General features: G+C 43.1%; 1 protein-coding gene and 1 pseudogene across 2 annotated transcripts in view; both read left to right on the plus strand.

Moving 5' to 3' along the window:
• The window catches only part of SMPX (small muscle protein X-linked), a 122,590-nt gene that overhangs the window by 98,652 nt on the left and 6,336 nt on the right, over nt 1–17,602 (plus strand). The window lies entirely within an intron of this gene.
• LOC138379049 (uncharacterized) overlaps nt 14,463–17,602 on the plus strand; it is a 40,935-nt pseudogene continuing 37,795 nt past the window's right edge.

A 17,602-nucleotide genomic window follows, 5' to 3' on the forward strand; every position in this document is an offset into this window, starting at 1 on the left:
TGTATAGCTTTATATCTTGCTTTTTCCACTTTACATTTTATCAGAAGACTATTTTTCATGTTGCTTTGCAGACGTCAGAATTAAGATGATTTATTTCTCATAGTCTTGACTTATCATGATTTCCTAACCTTTTCTCTCTGCCAGAAGACAGAGGACTGATTTATTGTTTTACATAAAACTCAACTTAAAAAACAAAAAACTTCTCCAAATGTCTTCTCTGTGGTTTGTGGAAATTTTTTGTCCTCAATTTTGAAACGTTCCTTTTTTTGACCCAATTACAGAGCTTTATTCACTTTCTCTGAAGGAAATGGTTTTATGCTGAGATTTTTCACTTTCTAGTGAAGCTATATTTCTTTTGATTTGTGATGCTCTTTTTTTCCTGCTCTTTACTTGGTTAAGATAAAGACAACTTCTGCAGTGGTTCTGATCTGCACCAGGTTTTGTTCATTTGTTTTCCTGCCTGGCACAGCTCTTGTTCTGGGCCTGGTTATAGCCTGTGTGGGTGTAAAGGACTCTTGAGAATGAATACAAGAAGCCTTTGAGTTGATTGTGGCAGTTGCTTTAAGAGCCTCTTCACAGCAAACACACAGAAGCTGCCTGGAAGGTTTCTATTAAAACAGAGATCTGTAGGGTCTAGTGTGTGAATTCTCAGGAGGGAGTTGGAATTGGTAAGCAAGCTTTTAGGGAATAGACTTGAGATTAGAAAAGCACATCTGCTCCAGCCAGCTTGGTGGAAGGCAGAGGTGATTCAGGACCCAATTCTGTAGATCCTTGTACACTGGCATGTAAATTTCCATAGACCAAAGGACAGCTACGACTGGCACTTGCCCTGCTCCCATTGTAATGGAACTCATTATTCTATCTCAGAGGTTCTCAGTGGGGGGCGGGTGTGGATTTTGACCCACAGGGGACATTTGGCAATGTCTGCAGACAGTTTGGGTTGTCATACCTGGGGAGAGGGGTGGACTGCTGTCATCTAGGGGAGAGAGGCCAGGGATGCTGTTAAATGTCCCACAATGCCCAGGACATCCCCCTACAGCAATGAATGATCCAGCCCCAGATGTCAATAGTGCTGAGAGTAAGTAACCCTGACTTATCTGCTTGAAAGGTTGATGTCAGGTCCAGCTTGTTGCATACTTTCCTTTCTAAGCAATCAATGCATTGCATTTATAGAAATTAAAATGTTAATAAAAAGAATATAGTAATTAATTTCCCAATATTTATAATCTCTTCATAGTAATCAGAGACTTAGGGATGAAGCACTCTTAAATATGACTCTTTTGTCAATTGATAAATTAAACATATTTATGGTATATAGTATATATGGAAAATCCCTGAGTAATGGTTTTAAGCCTCAAACCCAACTATTCTTTATAGGTTATCTTTTCATCTCAAATGTATCAGAAAGCAGTAGGTTATCTCAGCAGTTCACCAAGTCTTTTAAAATATTACTGTTTAGCATTAAATAGTCATCAGTACTAATATCAGTATCATTTTTATTATCTTTATTAGCATTGCCATTTATTATATGCTTGTGATATACCTGGTACCGTGTCTTGTGCTTCACATACATTATTTCATTTACTCTTTATGCTGACTGCATAGGGCCATTTTGTTTATGGGGGAACAAAGGCTGAGAGTTTATGTTACTTGACCAAGGTCACTCAGCATGTAAGTCACAAAGGTGATGTGCAAACCATCATCTGTCATACTCTGTGGCCAGTCTTTTCAATCCTGTCACCCACTGTGCTCTTTAAAAATGTTCTTTCAGGTATAGTCTTTGCAAATATTTCACCCATGTTGGGTCAGGGTAAAGCAAGCAAAGGCTAAAGAGACTACGGAAACTGTTGCCTCCACAAAGAGGAACACTGAGCCACAACTCTGACATGTTGGTTTATTTGTTCCTTTGTTTGCTTGTTGTTTGTTCGTTCACTCATTCATTCCTTTGGTCAGTCAGTCAGCATTTGTTAAGCCAAAGGATGCACCAGGTGCTGAGTACAACAGGCATTGGAGATTCAAATATGAGTCAGAGTGTCTACCCTGGTTCACAGTTTAATGGGCAAAACATTGCATGGGAGCACAAATAATTTGTTCTTTTATTTAAGAGTCTTGAATAAAAGGAAGGGTTAATGCCCATAAATATCAGAGAAGCATTAGAGAAGAAGAGAGAGAAAAAGAGAGAGAAAGAGAGAGAGAGACTGAGAGAAAGGGAAAGAAAGAGAAAGAAAGGAAGGAAAGGAGGGGAGGGGAAAGAAGAGGAGAGGAGACCGAACAACACCGATTATGGTGATGCTGAGGATGACACGGACCTTGCCTGGTGCTGACAAAACTGCAGCAGAGCAAAGCCAGACCTCTGCAGAGCGCGCCTTTGCTCCTGGGATGAGCGATGGCCTGTCAGGCATCTCTGTGTCATTCACGGTACAGCCGTCTCCTACCCACGAAGCCTTTTCTCTCATTCCCTTTCACGCTGTGTACAGCCCACGCAGAAAACTGGGGAAGTGAATTCCAGGCTGTCTAATCAGGCTTGGCTGCATCGTGACAACGCTGCTCGTTTTAACTCCGTGCACATGTTGTGGCATTTGAGAAAGAGAAGGAATCACGAGGAGCAAATCAAGACTTGCAAATTTAACTTGTACTCCCTTGCACCGCTCCCTGCCTGTGAACTGATCTCTCCACACCCTCCAGTTTAGGGCTTTATGCAGATGGCGAGGGGGTGGCTAGTTTAATCCCAGGAAGGGTCAGTCAACTGGCTTCTCACAGAGGGAAATTTCTATTAAGCAGTCGACAGATTGGAGTCTCTTTCATCCAGGCAGGTGGCACAAAGGCTGCTCAGAGCAATTCATCTTGACTGCTAGATAAACAGCAGAAAGCAGGCACGTCCTATTGCCAGAAAGTCACTGGATGCCTTCTGTAGGAAGGACAGTGGCACTTCCTTCCACCCCAGAAGACTTGCCCTCATGTGTAGCTGGCACAATCGAGTCATTAATAAGTAATACACACTTGACTGCCTAGTTTTTGCCTGACCCTCAATTTTGGATACAAATGATAGGAATCGTGGTTGCTCTTTAGTTCCAGAGACAACAATTAATTCCTGAAAACTTACCCAACAGGTTTATTAAATTCTGAGTGTTCAAACATCCATTTATTCATACTCAATTTTTATTTCCTAGTTATTTTGTACATGGGCTAGTTGAGATTTACCTTGGCCAAATTAACCTTTTTCTTCATAACGCAAATTAACAGCACGAACTGGATTTGAATGGGAAAGATTAAAGTACGGGGATAAATCCACTCATTTATTAACTGATCCTACTGTGCCATACACTACTATGCTAGAAGTAGGTGATACAAGACATCATCTCTCAAGAAACTCACAGCCTAATTGGGTAAGGATGTGAGAGGGGATATTAACACATAATGGTTACAGAAGGAATGAAGAAATGACAAGGCACAACCTTTGAATACAGGTGACAAAGGAAGATTCTAGACAGGATTGGAAAACACATATTCAACTGAAAGAACTGTTGAAGAGAGTAGGCCTATGCCCTGGCTTTGGTCCCTTGGTCTGTGATTTTGCATAGTTGTTCTGCCTGAGTTTCTTCATGTAAAAAATGAGAAAATACCTACCTCATAGTGGCGATTCTGCTCCCCACCCTAAGGGACACTTAATAATGTTTGAAGACATTTTTGATTGTCATACTTTGGGTGGTTACTATTGGCATCTAGGGGCTCCAGGCCAGGGATGGTGCTAAATGTCCTACAATACATAGGACAGTCCCCACAAGTGCCAATAGTGCCAAGGTTGAGAAGCACTGATTTACATAGTGTGTATATCTAAAATCCTCAGTACAGTGGTAACTATTATTAACTATAGAATATTACTGTCAGAAGAAACTTAATTTAAGGTTTCCCCACCTATTAGCAATAGAAACTGAGTCCCGGGGACAAGTGAATTGAGGTCAGCACCAGTCTACAATCCCAGTGTCCTATTTCCCAGCTTTGTGTTCCTACTTTCTAGGGAACACAAACAGTTTTCATTTCGGTGGCATCTCTGTTTCAATGGTACGGACTGTTGAGATGGGCTGGGAGCCTGAGTTCTGCAGGAAAGAGATCACAGCAGAGTCAGCTGTGGCTGCATAAGGTGGCGTGGACAGGCTTTTTGCAGCACATTTGCCCACCTTACAGCAGGTACTAGGCACAGGGCATGCCGGAAAGAGTGGGACACACCTGTGCTATGACACTTCCAGCTATGTCATAGAGTAATTCTGTGGCCTTCGGCAACCTCCCGACTACTCTGAGCCACATCTATAGATAGGAATAATAAGGCCAGTCAAGACAGTGAGTTGACTCAGGTCAAGCACCTGGCACAAACCAGCATTCAGAAAGTGTTCATTCCCTTTGCCGTCCTCACAATCTGCCCGGGCCTTCTGCCTTCTGCCCTCTGCCCCTGGCTTCCAAGGCTAGGAGTTGGTTGGTTGGTTTTTAAATGAAATACTGTCTCAACAGTAGCTCTGCACATTTCCCCAGGGAATATGAAAAAAATATCACTGAGAATTAAAATCCATTAATTTTCTGTGGCTAATATGAGCTCACTGAAGCACTTGCAAGCATCTGGAAGGATCTCTTTCTTAGTCACCACCGACCTGGCATCGTTTGAGCTTGAGCCGGTTTGGGAGATGATTTCTAACCTGCAAGTGTCCTCTTTCTCCTGGAGGAGGCACTGCAGTTCCAGTTTTCAAAACCTACAGCCGCTCGTTTTTCGAAGCCTTTGTCTCGAGACAGCAAAATTACAAACATTTCACTTAAACACTTTCATTTTGTTTTAGAGACTTCAAGGGATTTTTCCTCCTTTCCCTTCAATTTGTAACCAGCAAATGCATATGGTTTATAATTTCTGATTTTTCTCTGAAGAGAATCAGTTTAAGAAATACTTCGATAGCTGAGCTGCTGTTCCCCTACTCTGAAGGAAAAGTCAAACAATGAACTTCGTACACTATTTCCTGAGCATCCCAGATGGCCTTGATGGCCAGAAAGAAGAATCTTGTCTTTTTAGTAATCTTTTGTACAGAGACCATGTACCGTTGGAGTCTGGTCCAGGAAATGAAATGAGAGCCACGTCGATCTCAATGTCCAGAAGTGCCCTAGGTGTCTCCCCTATGACACTCTGTCCTGGCTTATGCCCCATTCACATTAATTTTCCAACTATTATTACCCTACAGAAGTGCTTTCTTCCTCTTTCTGACATTACTTAATTTGATAATTAAGTGATGTTTACTTTGCAATAAGAGTGAAACAGGTAGGCGGTCACTAATAAATACAGGTGCCCAAGAACATGGCAGCCTGGAGACTTTGTGAAATGGCTGCTTAAAGGGGCATCACGGGCCAGGCAAGGAAACAGAGGGTTTTTGGAGTTTTGTGACAAACATGAAATCACATCTTTTAACTAGGGCCTAATAGGAGCAATAATATTAGCAAGCCCTTGAACTTCATCTTAAAAATTCTAAAGTACTTCCATGTTGATTCTCTCTTTCAAGCCTCATAACAGTTCCGTGAGATAGGTAGAGCAGCAATTGAATTTGCAGTTCATTCTAATGTGACTTCCAGCTTCACAGAGGGTGAGAGATTGTGGGATGTATTGTCATCTTCCTTCAGAGAAAGTTCATTTTAAGTCTAATTATTAATTAAGCCTATTTAAGTCCATCTGTAGAAAATGGGTGTAATCCCTTTTAATCAGAAAAATAGGATCACCATGCAGTCTGCAACAGGTGCCAAGGAGGGGGATTAGTTACAACCCATTCCATGGACCAGAATTGAACAGATAATGGCCCTGCTTATACCCAGAAGGACTGTTTTCACCAACACAGAAGATATTCAGGGTTAATCTACCCATATCTATCTATAGATATATTTCAAAGGAAATGTACTATCTCAATTTCTACCTCTATTTACTTTTTTTCTTGCTGCCTATTTTTTAAAAATCATACTGTAACCTTTATTTACCCACAAATATATACCCCCACACACACACACTACACAAGACAGATTTGATCCAGGATTTAGAAATCGGGTTGGAACGTCTTAATTTCAGAAAGACTGGGTGGCAGACAAATAGGCCTGGGGAAAATTTCACTTCAAGATGCTCCAAACTGGCTGGATGCCGTGACTTATGTCTGTCACCCCAACATTTTGGGAAGCCGAGGTGGGAGGATCACTTGAGGCCAGGAATTTGAGATCAGCCTGGGCAACACAGTGAGACCCCACTCTACAAAAAGTAAATAATTAAAAAAATTAGCTAGGTGTGGTGACTACTCAGGAGGCCAAAGCAGGAAGATTGCTTGAGCCCAGGAGTTTGAGGCTGCAGTGAACTATGATCATGCCATTGCACTCCAGCCTGGGTGACAGAGTGACACACTATCTCAAGAAAAAAAAAGATGCTTGTCTAAAAGATGTATCTAGTTAAAAAAAAAAAAAAAAAAAAAAGATGTCCCCAAACAAACCATCACCCTAAAGGTTAACTCTTTTGGAAAGCTCCCATTGTTACCAACAGCTAAGAAATGGTGTCCCAGACTCCCTGCAGAATCCTATACAAAGTTTACTGCTTGTTATCTGTCAGGGGAGAGCAAGCCTGGGACAAATCCAATCCAATTATGGGCCAATTATAGACCTGCTTTCAGTGCCAGGAGCAGGCCACCCCACCGACCCAGCTGGTGTCAGAGCCTCTGGCTGGGACTCCCAGCACATAGGAAGAGGAGCTTATGGCCCAGATAAGACAACACAGCTGACAATGCTGTAGACCAGCACAGATGGCAAATGCAACTGCATTAGAACGGTTCCTGACCCTCCTCACCACCCCCACTGCCCCCACTGCCACCCCTTCAGACTCGGTGTTCTGTCCAGACTCAGTTTTCTCTCCTGGGTGGCACCTTTTCGTACTAGGTGATCAAATTCTGGGATCCCAAGAGGTGGTAGGCAGGGCTTTGCTCCTGTTCTCTGGGTCAACCTTCCATTACCGGCTGCAGTCCTGCAGCCTGTGCTGTGGTGCTAACTGGGGCCACGGTGACTGGCTACCCACATCACTAACAACCTCACTGAATGCATAGAAGTTAAAATGCCAAGAAACTTGAGTTAGGTAAAAATAAAACTATCTCTATTAAAAATCAAAACAACTCTGTGAATTTTGGCTGGCACTTCCAACCTACGGAGATCAATTCAGGTCCACATTCTAGCATCAAATAGTGTTGTTTCTCCAGGCTGACTTTGCATGGATGACCTGCCAATTTGAGAAACAAGCTTTTTCCCATCTTTAACTGAGACCTTGAGGAGAGTGGGGACAGGGCAGCACCAAGGACAGCATCCTGTGGGTGGCTGTAAAGGAAATTCTTTTTATAATAGATTGGCCTAGAGCAGTGGTTCTCAAACTTTTGCATGAATCAGAACCATCTGGAAGGCCTGCTGAAACTTAGATTGCTGGGCTCAAGCCCCAGAGTTTCTGATTCAGTAGGCCCAGGGTGGGTCTCAGCGTTTGCATTTCTGCCAAGTTCCCAGAGAATGCTGCTGCTGCTACTGCTGATTTGGGGATCACACTTTAAGAACTACTGACCCAGAGCCAGCCAGCCATCTGCATTGTTTAGATCTGAACACTCAAAAATCCCCTAAAACTGTCCTATCACCTGCTTCACAGTTTTATAGCTAGTATCCAAAGGTATAGTGAGAAGCTCGGTCAGATTTCTTTGCTGAAATTCAGATTTACTAAGCATCAATGAAACAATAATCACAAATGTCTATAATAGTGCTTCCAAGGGTCAGGCACTGTTCCAAGCACTTTACCTTATGAAACTTAAATGAGTTAGTACATATAAGAGCTCCATTTTACAGGCGAGAAAACTGAGGCACCGAGAAGTTACATGACTTTCCCCAAGGCCACACAAACTAGACAGTGGGGAAGCCAGGAGTCAAATCTGGGCTGTTGGACCCTTCATCTTTAGCCCAGGCTGACTGTTCATGTGGCAGATAGGATAGTGCTACGGGAATGAAATGTGCTGGGTAAATTATGAGGGACAATCCTAATGTAAAGGATGAAGAATCTGTCAACAGCACCAACTTACCTACCAGTCACTGACCCTCACTGATACGATACTTTCTGTAGGTGTTTATTAAGTGCTGACACCGTTACAGTCCAAGGGTTGGTAAACCAGAGCCCACAGGCCAAATCCAGCCCACCATCTGGTTTTCTTTTTAAACCTTTTATTTTGAGATCATTTTAGATTCATGGTTATACGAAATAATACAGAGAGATCCCTGGATGCAATGATTGGGAAGAAAGAAATCATTTTTTCTCAATGTCTATGGAAATATTTCTAAAGAAGGCCTTGCTAAGTTTCAAATATATGCCGAGACAAAAAGAAGCCAGGTTTGATAATCTTCATTCAAGCATGCTTTTATGGACGTCCAGGTAGTGGAAGTAAAACACAAAAGACATTCTAAATTTGAACACTTTTCAAGTCCAGGAGCAGACAAGACCAAAGGATCACAGCCACGTGGCTGACTGATAGCAGCTTTATAGCCTTTCTCAAATATTATGACATAAGAACTGAAGCCAGTTTCTGAACAACTAAGTTGCCCAGCCTTGGGATTTGGGTGAGAATCACTTGTTTTTATTCTGATTATCTTCATTCCAGAGTCGGGCAGCAGCAACATGCTGGATGCAGTTAGATCCGTGGTCTTTAGCACTAACTGCATGTTAGAATCACCCGATTTGGACTTGCCCAAGTGCCACTTCTGATCAATTAATTCTTTGAGGGAGGGATGGGCCTGGCGATGAGTATGTTTCACGAGATCCCCAGGTGACTCTGATGTGCAGCCTGGGCTGAGGAGGACTGAGTTAGAGGGTGTTTCTCAGATCCTCCCTTGATGAACTAGATTGAAATCTTTCTTGCTTGGGAAAGTATTTCTTTGGTTGAATGTTAGGTTGCTGGGTTGAAAGTCTCCAAATGTAGAAAACAGCCAAGCATTGTTGGAAAGCCATGCCCCATAGATGTGCACCAGTGGTGAGCCGCAGTCTCTGTTTGGGATAGGACATGGGGAAAAGATACTAAGTTATCAAGACCATGTCAGGCTTAGAAGGGATTGAAAAGACTCTGGTTCCCACTAGTAAGTGCGTTGTGCCTTGTCAGTGTTGTGACATGTCTACCCAGCAAATATGTAGAGTCATATTCTCACAGGTTAGGGGACCATCAATGTCACTTAGTCTAACCAAGACCTAGACCAATGCAGAGGTCTTCTCTACACTCCCTGCTTTCCAAATATGTCCCCTACCCTGGAGAATCACTTGGGTTTAACTATGAACTCAGCAACTTTTAACCCCTATCCAATTTTTCTCCATCAAAAAACTGCCAGGGCTGCTGTTGCTTCCAAATAATCTCTCTCACTTGCACCCTTTGGAGTGACTCATTATAAGGAGAGCCCAAGTCAGTCCTCATTCCTTGAGAGTTTCTTTTAACAAACTCAGTCTCCGGGTGTGTAAACACAATATAAGTGGGTTATGTTTTTGGTATGACATGCTAAGGACTAATGGCTGGGTGCTGAGCTGTTGTACTGTAAACTTTGGTTCAAGGTCAGCCAGCAACATTGGCCTGCTCCCACAAAGCCAAATCCTTGAGTTTTCAGGATGCCAGCCTTCTAGAGTCTGGCTACTCACCTTTTCTCCCCATTTCAGAAATGCCCAAAGCAATATGGTCCTATCCTGTAGCTAGGATCCAGTTTTTGACATGTCAAACAAAACAACAGCTTTTCATGATTTCTACCAATAACACCTATTTCTTGACACATAAAATATAAGAGCTGGATTTGGTCTAAGGCAGCTGTATTAGTTATCTATTGCTATGTAACAAATTACCTAAAACTTAGCAACTTAAAAGAACAATAAGTGTTATCTCATAGTTTTTGTGGGTTATGAATTCAGAGTGGCTTAGCTGAGTTGTTCTAGCCAAGGGCCCCTCATGAGGTTGCAGTAAGACATTGGCTGGAACTGCAGTTCTAAAGCCTGGACTAAGACTGGAGGATCCACTTCCAGGATGGCTCACTCACATTACTAGCTAGTTGGTGAGGACTGTTATTGGGAAGCCTTGGTGCCTTCCCACATGGACCTGCCCATTGGGCTTCTTGAGTGTTCTCACAACATGGCAGCCAGCTTCCCCTGGAGTGAGTGGTCCAAGAGAAAGCGGGTGGAAGTAGCAAAGTCTTTTATGACCTAGCCTTGGAAGTTATACTCTATAATTTTTATAATACACTATTGATTACATAAGTCAGCCCTATTCCAATGTTGGAGGGGACTGCACGAGGATATGAATACTAGAAGGCAAGGATCACTGGGGGCCATCTTGGAGGCTGCCTACCATAGCCACCTACCCCTCATTTTTTACAAATGAAAAAAACCGAGGTCCAGAGAAGTGAGGTTCTCAAAGTCACATAGCTGTAACATTTCAGTATTTACTTTTCCTTCACCCCTACTGATCCTCACCACCCACAGCTTCTTATATTTATTTAAAACACCAAATGGTGTTTATCTTTGGGGAGATTAGAAAGATTATTTCCAAATGTGAAGCCAGTTTCCCTGATGCTTCTAACAGAGGAAGCCCTTATAAACCCAGACAGCACACAAACAAAGTGCATAGTCTGGGCACTGAGGAAAGTTTTTTTTTCCACTTCCTTGAGTCCTTAGGGAGGAGATGCTCTGAAAGGAGGGAGAGGAAGGCAGAACCTCTGAGGAGAGGCAAATCCAGGAATGAACTAAAAATCCAGTGTTTGAGGGATAAATTTTAGCTTTTGTGCACTGTTCCCTTTCCTCAGCTTGTTCCCACATGCAGTGTTTTTCCTGCTCTGTCTTTTGATTTCTGAGGGTGAAAACCAAAACAACAACAAGAAAAAAGCGGAGGGTATTACGAAAACGCAAACCAATGGAAGGGAAAATCCTCCTCAGAGGTTGGGGTTTCATTAATCCCAGATGAAAGAGAATGATTTAGCCCCAGTAACTCCCTAGGAGAAGCACAATTTTTTTTTTCTGTAAAAACTTACATTTCTGAAAACACACAAACGCACCCACGCCCACCTACACACAAGCTTTTAAGCACGAAACTCAGAACTGTGCTAGATATTCTCAGTTCTTTTCAGGATCCTCTTTGAAACAGGCATCTTCTGAGAAAGGAAACAACAAGAAAGAATGCTCTGGTATATTCTCTATCCCTTTTCAATCAGTTCAGAAACGACAAGGCCTGTCATCTCTGATCAACCTAACTAGTCAGGAGACACGACAACTTTCTCCCTGCCTGACCTATTTTGTCTAATGGGGCCCACTCCTTTGCCCTCTGACAAGCTACCTTCTCTCCCGAGTTCCATTTATAGCAGGGCTTTATTAATGGTTAAATCGTTAGGAACGGATCTGTCTCCCTCACAAGGCTTATTTCCCCTGTTCAATAAATTAAGCCATGGGATCCAAGAGACTGTCCATTTCTGCTTTAGTTAAGCTCAAATTCCTCCCAGCCCACAAAATACTGTGAATTGACAGATGAGAGTTCAGTATGAGTTCCCACTGCCTGCCCAGCAGTCTGTGGTCACTTGTGAGTCGTCTTGGATTTACTGCTCCAAGTAATGCTTGTGTGGCCCTCGGGAAATTTTCCTCAGCCCTCGATGGAAGTTTGAGATCTGAAGCGGAAATGCTCCGGTGAGGAGCCCCTGGGCCTTTCTTTGCTAATGGAGAAGGGCTTCCTTTCTCAATCCTCAGGCAAGAGCCGTTGTGCTATGAGCTTCTTATGTGTTTGACCCTTCTCTTCACCGTGAAAGGTTTGAAGACTCCATTCATCCACTATGTAGTCTTGTTGCTGGCACACAGGTGACCTCACTGAACAATTGAAGCATTAATGCCCCACAGCTGTCAAAGCGAACTGTGCACTTCGCTACTCAAAGCCTTTTCTTATTTTCAGTTGCCAGAACCTTGCGGGCAGCAGATATTTCAAAAAAAACAAAAAAACAGGCCGGGCGTGGTGGCTCATGCCTGTAATCCTAGCACTCTGGGGGCTGAGGCGGGAGGATCAGTTGAGGTCAGGAGTTTGAGACCAGCCTGAGCAAGATCCCATCTCTACTAAAAATAGAAAGAAATTATCTGGCCAACTAAAAATATATATAGGAAAAAAATTAGCCGGGCATGGTGGCACATGCCTGTAGTCCCAGCTACTCAGGAGGCTGAGGCAGGAGGATTGCTTGAGCCCAGGAGTTTGAAGTTGCTGTGAGCTAGGCTGACACCACGGCACTCTAGCCAGGGCAACAGAGTGAGACTCTGTCTCAAAAAAAAAAAAAAAAAAAAAAAAAAAACCCAAAACCCACAAAATGGATCAGGTCACTGCCCTGCTGCATGTCCTTCAGTGGCTCCCCATTACCCTTAAGGCCTGGATCAGACTGGCCAGGATTTTCTCTTCTGGCATTTCTGCCCACCCAGGACATTCCTTGCTCCAACTCTAGTGAACTTCTCCCAGTTCATGGAGGTGCCGAGCTGACTCCAGGCCTTTACACATGCTCAGAATAGTCTTTTTCAGTCTTTCTCTCCTCCCCTACCCACTAGCTGGCTAACTCCTACCCGTCACTCAAGTCTCAGTTAAATCCTATTTCTGAAAAGCCTTCCCATTGCCCTGTACACTGGATAGAGCATCTGTAGTTTCCTGTGTTTGTCGCATCTTAGCAGTGCCCATCACAATAGAGGACTGGATCACCATCACTTATTTTATCGTCTGACTTGCCTTCTAGATCTTAAGTTCCATGAAGGAGGACAAGTGGTCTGACTTGTCCACTAGTGTATCCACTGTGCCTAGTACATTTTCTGGCATATAATGTAACCCAAATAAGACCGGGAGTTCTGGTTTCCACCTTTAAGAAGCACATTTAAGCACAGAGCCACATCCAAAAGAAACATAAGTTGATTTCCTAAAATGGCCTCAAAAAGGATTGCAAACTTCACCTGAGAAAGATGTACATAGTAAAACACACAGTAAAACTATCTATAAAAGTCCTCTCGTTATCAGCCCAAGATCCCTTCATCCTAGACACTTCTTACCTCGAATCTCTCTTCTTTCTTTCCAAGAAATCCGATCTTCCACTGAGTCCCCAAGCCCACCTTTTTGTTCTATAATTTAGACTCAATCCACTCCTTTCAGTTTTCCTCTTCACCCATTTAGATCTCCCTCAATCATCAGCACCACAAAGAACTTGAAGCCAAGATAACAAAGACCGAATCTTGTTTGGAAGATAGAGGAGGAGGAAGGGATGTATAGACTTACAGGCTTTTTGTGGGTCTTTGTTGCAGAATAATAGTAATAGTGCACATTGACTGTGTGGGAGGTATCCTACTAAATGCTTTAATGTTATCCTCACAACCATCCTGTGAGCTTGACACTGTTATTTCCTTGTCCTTCAGAAGAACACTGCGGTTCATGTTGTTGGGTAACTTGCCCAGAGTGGCACAGGCGGGAAGCAGTAGGACTGAGCTTTGAAGGCAGAGTCTGCCGTGAAAATGTCTCCACAGCAGGCACTCGGGAAATATTAGTTGACTGCAGAGACAGGGTCCCTCCTGGGAACCGGCTTGGAGACTGGCAAGGCAAAGGGAGTTAAAGCAATTTTCTTGGTGAATTGATTGCAAACACATGTCAAAGCTTTATTTCAAAGCTGCTCAAAGAGGTTTCAAAAACCTGGAATTAGGACAAAATGTGGTTGGATAACATTTTGAGACCAGTTACAAGTGATCATTAAACACTGTTACAAGGCGAATTTAGCGAGGCAGGTAAATCTAATCTGCAACATTTATTCAGAGCAGTTCAAGGCGAACCAGGAACCAGCCACGGGACGGTTGTCTCAGTGGTGACGGGCTGGGCTCTGGTGGCCCGGGCCCGTGGGAGAGCAGGTCGCCAGGTGGAAAGGCCAGGCCTGGGGCTTGCCTCATCAGTTTTTGTGGCAGTTTTAGATTTTTTTAAGCTTTGAAAATTGATGATTTGGGTATTAAAAAGAAAAAAAAAACCTAAAAAGATTAAAAAGACACTAAAGGCCAGTGAGTTGGAGTCTCAGGGTGGGGTGGCAGTTTCCCTTGAGCAAAGCACTGAGACATAGGATTGTGTTTCCTTTTCCTGGGGTGCGGGGTGCAGGATGTCTCCCGAATCTGGTGTGACCCTGGTCCAGGAGTTCTGTTTGTTCCTCTGCTCTCCTGGGGTGCGGATTTTTGTTTGTTTGGGGGGCTTTTTTTGGTGCCTTGTTTTCTTTTTCCTCCGTGCCTCTTGGCAGGTGCTCATTTCTGTGGCTGTCAGCCAGAGGGAATGTTCTGGAGCTGCCAAGAAGGGAGGAGACTTGGGCTGGCTAATCCCAGGATGAACGGTGCTCATCTTCTTCTCCCCTCCTTGTGCCCACACCCTCCCCTTCCACGCACAATGTTAAGGAGACAAGAGGAGCTACTTTGCCTGGACTTTGTTTCCCCACCTCATGTGTCATGGGTTTGCCCAGTGTCACCACAGGCCTCTGCTGCTTACATCAGCCCTGTCACCACCTGGTCCTTCATGAAGAGCAGACACTTGGAGGTGGGGTTGGGCACAGGTGGGTCACCACTGGGAGGGCAGGCTCCCTAGTTTTGGGTTCCAAGCCAGTTTCTGTCCCAGGCACCTGGTGCACACGTAGCCTAGTTAGCGCCTGGTGGCAGGAAGCCATCCTGCTTTAGATCACTCAGGTCCCCACCTTAGAAGGCTCCTTAGCTTAGATCAATCCTGTAAACACTAAGGCACATTTTAGAGTCTCTTGTCTTAATGATTATTTCCATCTAGCTGTCCATATTTTCTGCATAGTCTTGGACGTAATCCTCAGAAATAACGCACACTAGCCTCTGACAACCATGAAGCAGACTGTTACGTGTGGATCTGAACTTGTAGACTCGGTTCTACTATCAAATAGATCTATAACAACAACAAAAAAAGGATGGTTCTTAATCTCATTAAAGTTGATTTAAAAAATCACTAATCATCACTAATATGTTTTATCAGCAACGCTTCCCAGAAGGGACCACTTAACACACCAGAGTACAAAGCTCTGCCCCAGCTCAGGTTTAGGATCATTTTCTCTCACCAGAAACAGCTCTCTCTGCCTCAGCACTGCTGACATTTGGGCTGGATAACTGTGTTGTGCAGGCTGTCCCGGGCGCTGTAGGCTGGTGAGCAGCATCCATGGCCTCTACCAACCAGATGCCAGTAGCACCCTCGCCCTCCTGCTTGTAATAGCCAAAAATGTCTCCCCATTGCCAAATGTCCACCAGGAGGCCAAGTCACCCCCTCCACCCCCATTGAGAACTGCTCTAGACCCTTCATTCTCAAAGTGGTCCACGGACCAGCAGCAACAGCATCCCCTGGGAGGTTGCTAGACAGGCATGGTCTCAGATCCCACGCCAACCTCCTGACTCAGAATCTGCCGCTTCACAGGATCCCCCAGGTGATTCGTATGGACATTGAAGACTGAGAAGCCCTTTTAGGCCTGTGGTTCTCAACCTTGGCTGCACATCAGAGCACCTGGAGAGCTTCCAAAAAATACTCTGGGCACCCCCGGAGACTCTGATATACTAATAATTGGTTTTGGGAGGCCTGAGCTTTGGAATGTTTAAAAACTCCCAGATGATTCTAATGTGCAGCCAAGTTTGAGCTCCTGTTCTAGGTGCTTTAACCTCCCCTCGCCAAACACACACCCTACCTTTGGGAGTGATTTACGACAGCCTATAAACAAGATCCCCAATCTCCAAAGTTTTGTTCATTTATGATAGCAACATTGATTAAGAACCTAAGTGTCCAATAATAGGATTCCTATTAAGCAAACTCTGGTGCAGCCACCTGAGGAAATGCTATGAATACTCTTTGTGATATAATAAATGATAGACAAAAAAGAATACAAACAGCAGAAAAATGCGTCAGTGGTGCAGTAAATTCTGAAAATGTTACATGGTATCATCGCTATAGCCAACACCCACAATATACATTTGTGTATTTAAAGCTCTGAGGAGCCCTAAAACTAAGAAAGTGGTTTATCTTTGCTTAACCCAGTATTTCTCAATTTATCTAATCATGGATTGTTTCTTTTTTCCCCTCTCTTCCCCTCCCCGTTTCTTTCAAAAGTGAAACTCATTTTATTCTCTCTTGGAACTAGTATTTCTCAAACAAATGAACAAAGCCTTGAGGATACTCTGGCGTATATGGTAGCATTTAAGAGCTGTGTAAAAATGAAAGCCATACATGGGTATATACATAGTAAAAGAATTCATCGACTTCACTTAAGATTTGCACTTTTTACTCTATATAAAGTATTTTTAAGACACTGATAAATTCTGAGAAGGCAAGAAATATTTTTAAATTAGATTTTTGTGTTCATTAGAACAAGTGTACAAATCTTTGGTAAGTCAAATTTTTGATATATTACAGACATATTTCTGTAGCAGTTCATACAAGGTACCTCTAATGTACTGTCAATGTGTACAGATGACTTATGCCCATTTATACAAGTTTTGAAAAAGAATTGAATGGAGGGGAAAGAGCTCCAGACAGGCTTTTCATCCTGGATCAGCCATTAACTAGCTGTGTGATCTTGGACAAGTGACTCAACCTCTCTGGATCTTAATTTCCTAATTTCTAAAATGAGGAGCAATACTAAAACTCTAGTTCCATTCATTTTTGAAAACAGCTTTACTATTTTAAAAGATTATAAAGCTTTATAGTTATATCTTTGCCTGATGATAGTACATCAAAGGCCATGTTTTTTTATTTGATTACTGAGTCTTTGGACCACCCATTATAATCATAATTACTATAAAAACAAAGTCAGTCAACTTTAAGGTGATCTCTATGACAGTGTAGTTTCCAGAAATGCATTAGCAGAAGGCAGGGAGGCCTATATTTGTTTCACATGTTCAGTTAACTATATGTCAAGACATTGGTTTTCCATTTGGTTGTTCCAGAACCCCTGGCTGCCACAAACCATTGCTAGACAGTTGGAGGAGGATTTGGGGTATTTCTGATGTAAGCGCCATTGTCTCCAGGCTTCGAATGCTAAGGAGTAAACAACATAGAAGGATTTTGTCATATGTGAAAAATCTGAGAACCTCTTGGTTAAGACAGCAGTCTTCTTGACATGTTTATCACTTTGTGTACCTCTAGGTGTTATGTAGCTCTGCTTTGGTAGGGAAATTTTGAGTCAGTATTGCTCCAATGAAATCTGTGGCTCCTTTAGAAACAGGGAGGACTAGGTTCTCATGGATGGAGAGAAATTTCCCACAAAACCCAGAGCCACCAGTGGTGACTGGTCTTAGATGAACACCCCTTTCCTCCACCAAGATCTCACCAAATTAAATGTTGTATCTCAGTCTCCAGCCCCTAACTCTGACTTCACATCCAATACAAGAAACTCTTAATACAATGGGATTAAAAAACTCTTTTTGAAATTTTTAAAATGAGATTTGACCCGGATATGCAATTTGTCTTTTCCTTATGGTCAAATTCTCTAGGGTCCTGCACATAAAACTACTGTAATCTGGATTTCAGGT

Source organism: Eulemur rufifrons, chromosome 30 (genome assembly GCF_041146395.1).
Source record: "Eulemur rufifrons isolate Redbay chromosome 30, OSU_ERuf_1, whole genome shotgun sequence".
Lineage (NCBI taxonomy): Eukaryota > Metazoa > Chordata > Mammalia > Primates > Lemuridae > Eulemur > Eulemur rufifrons.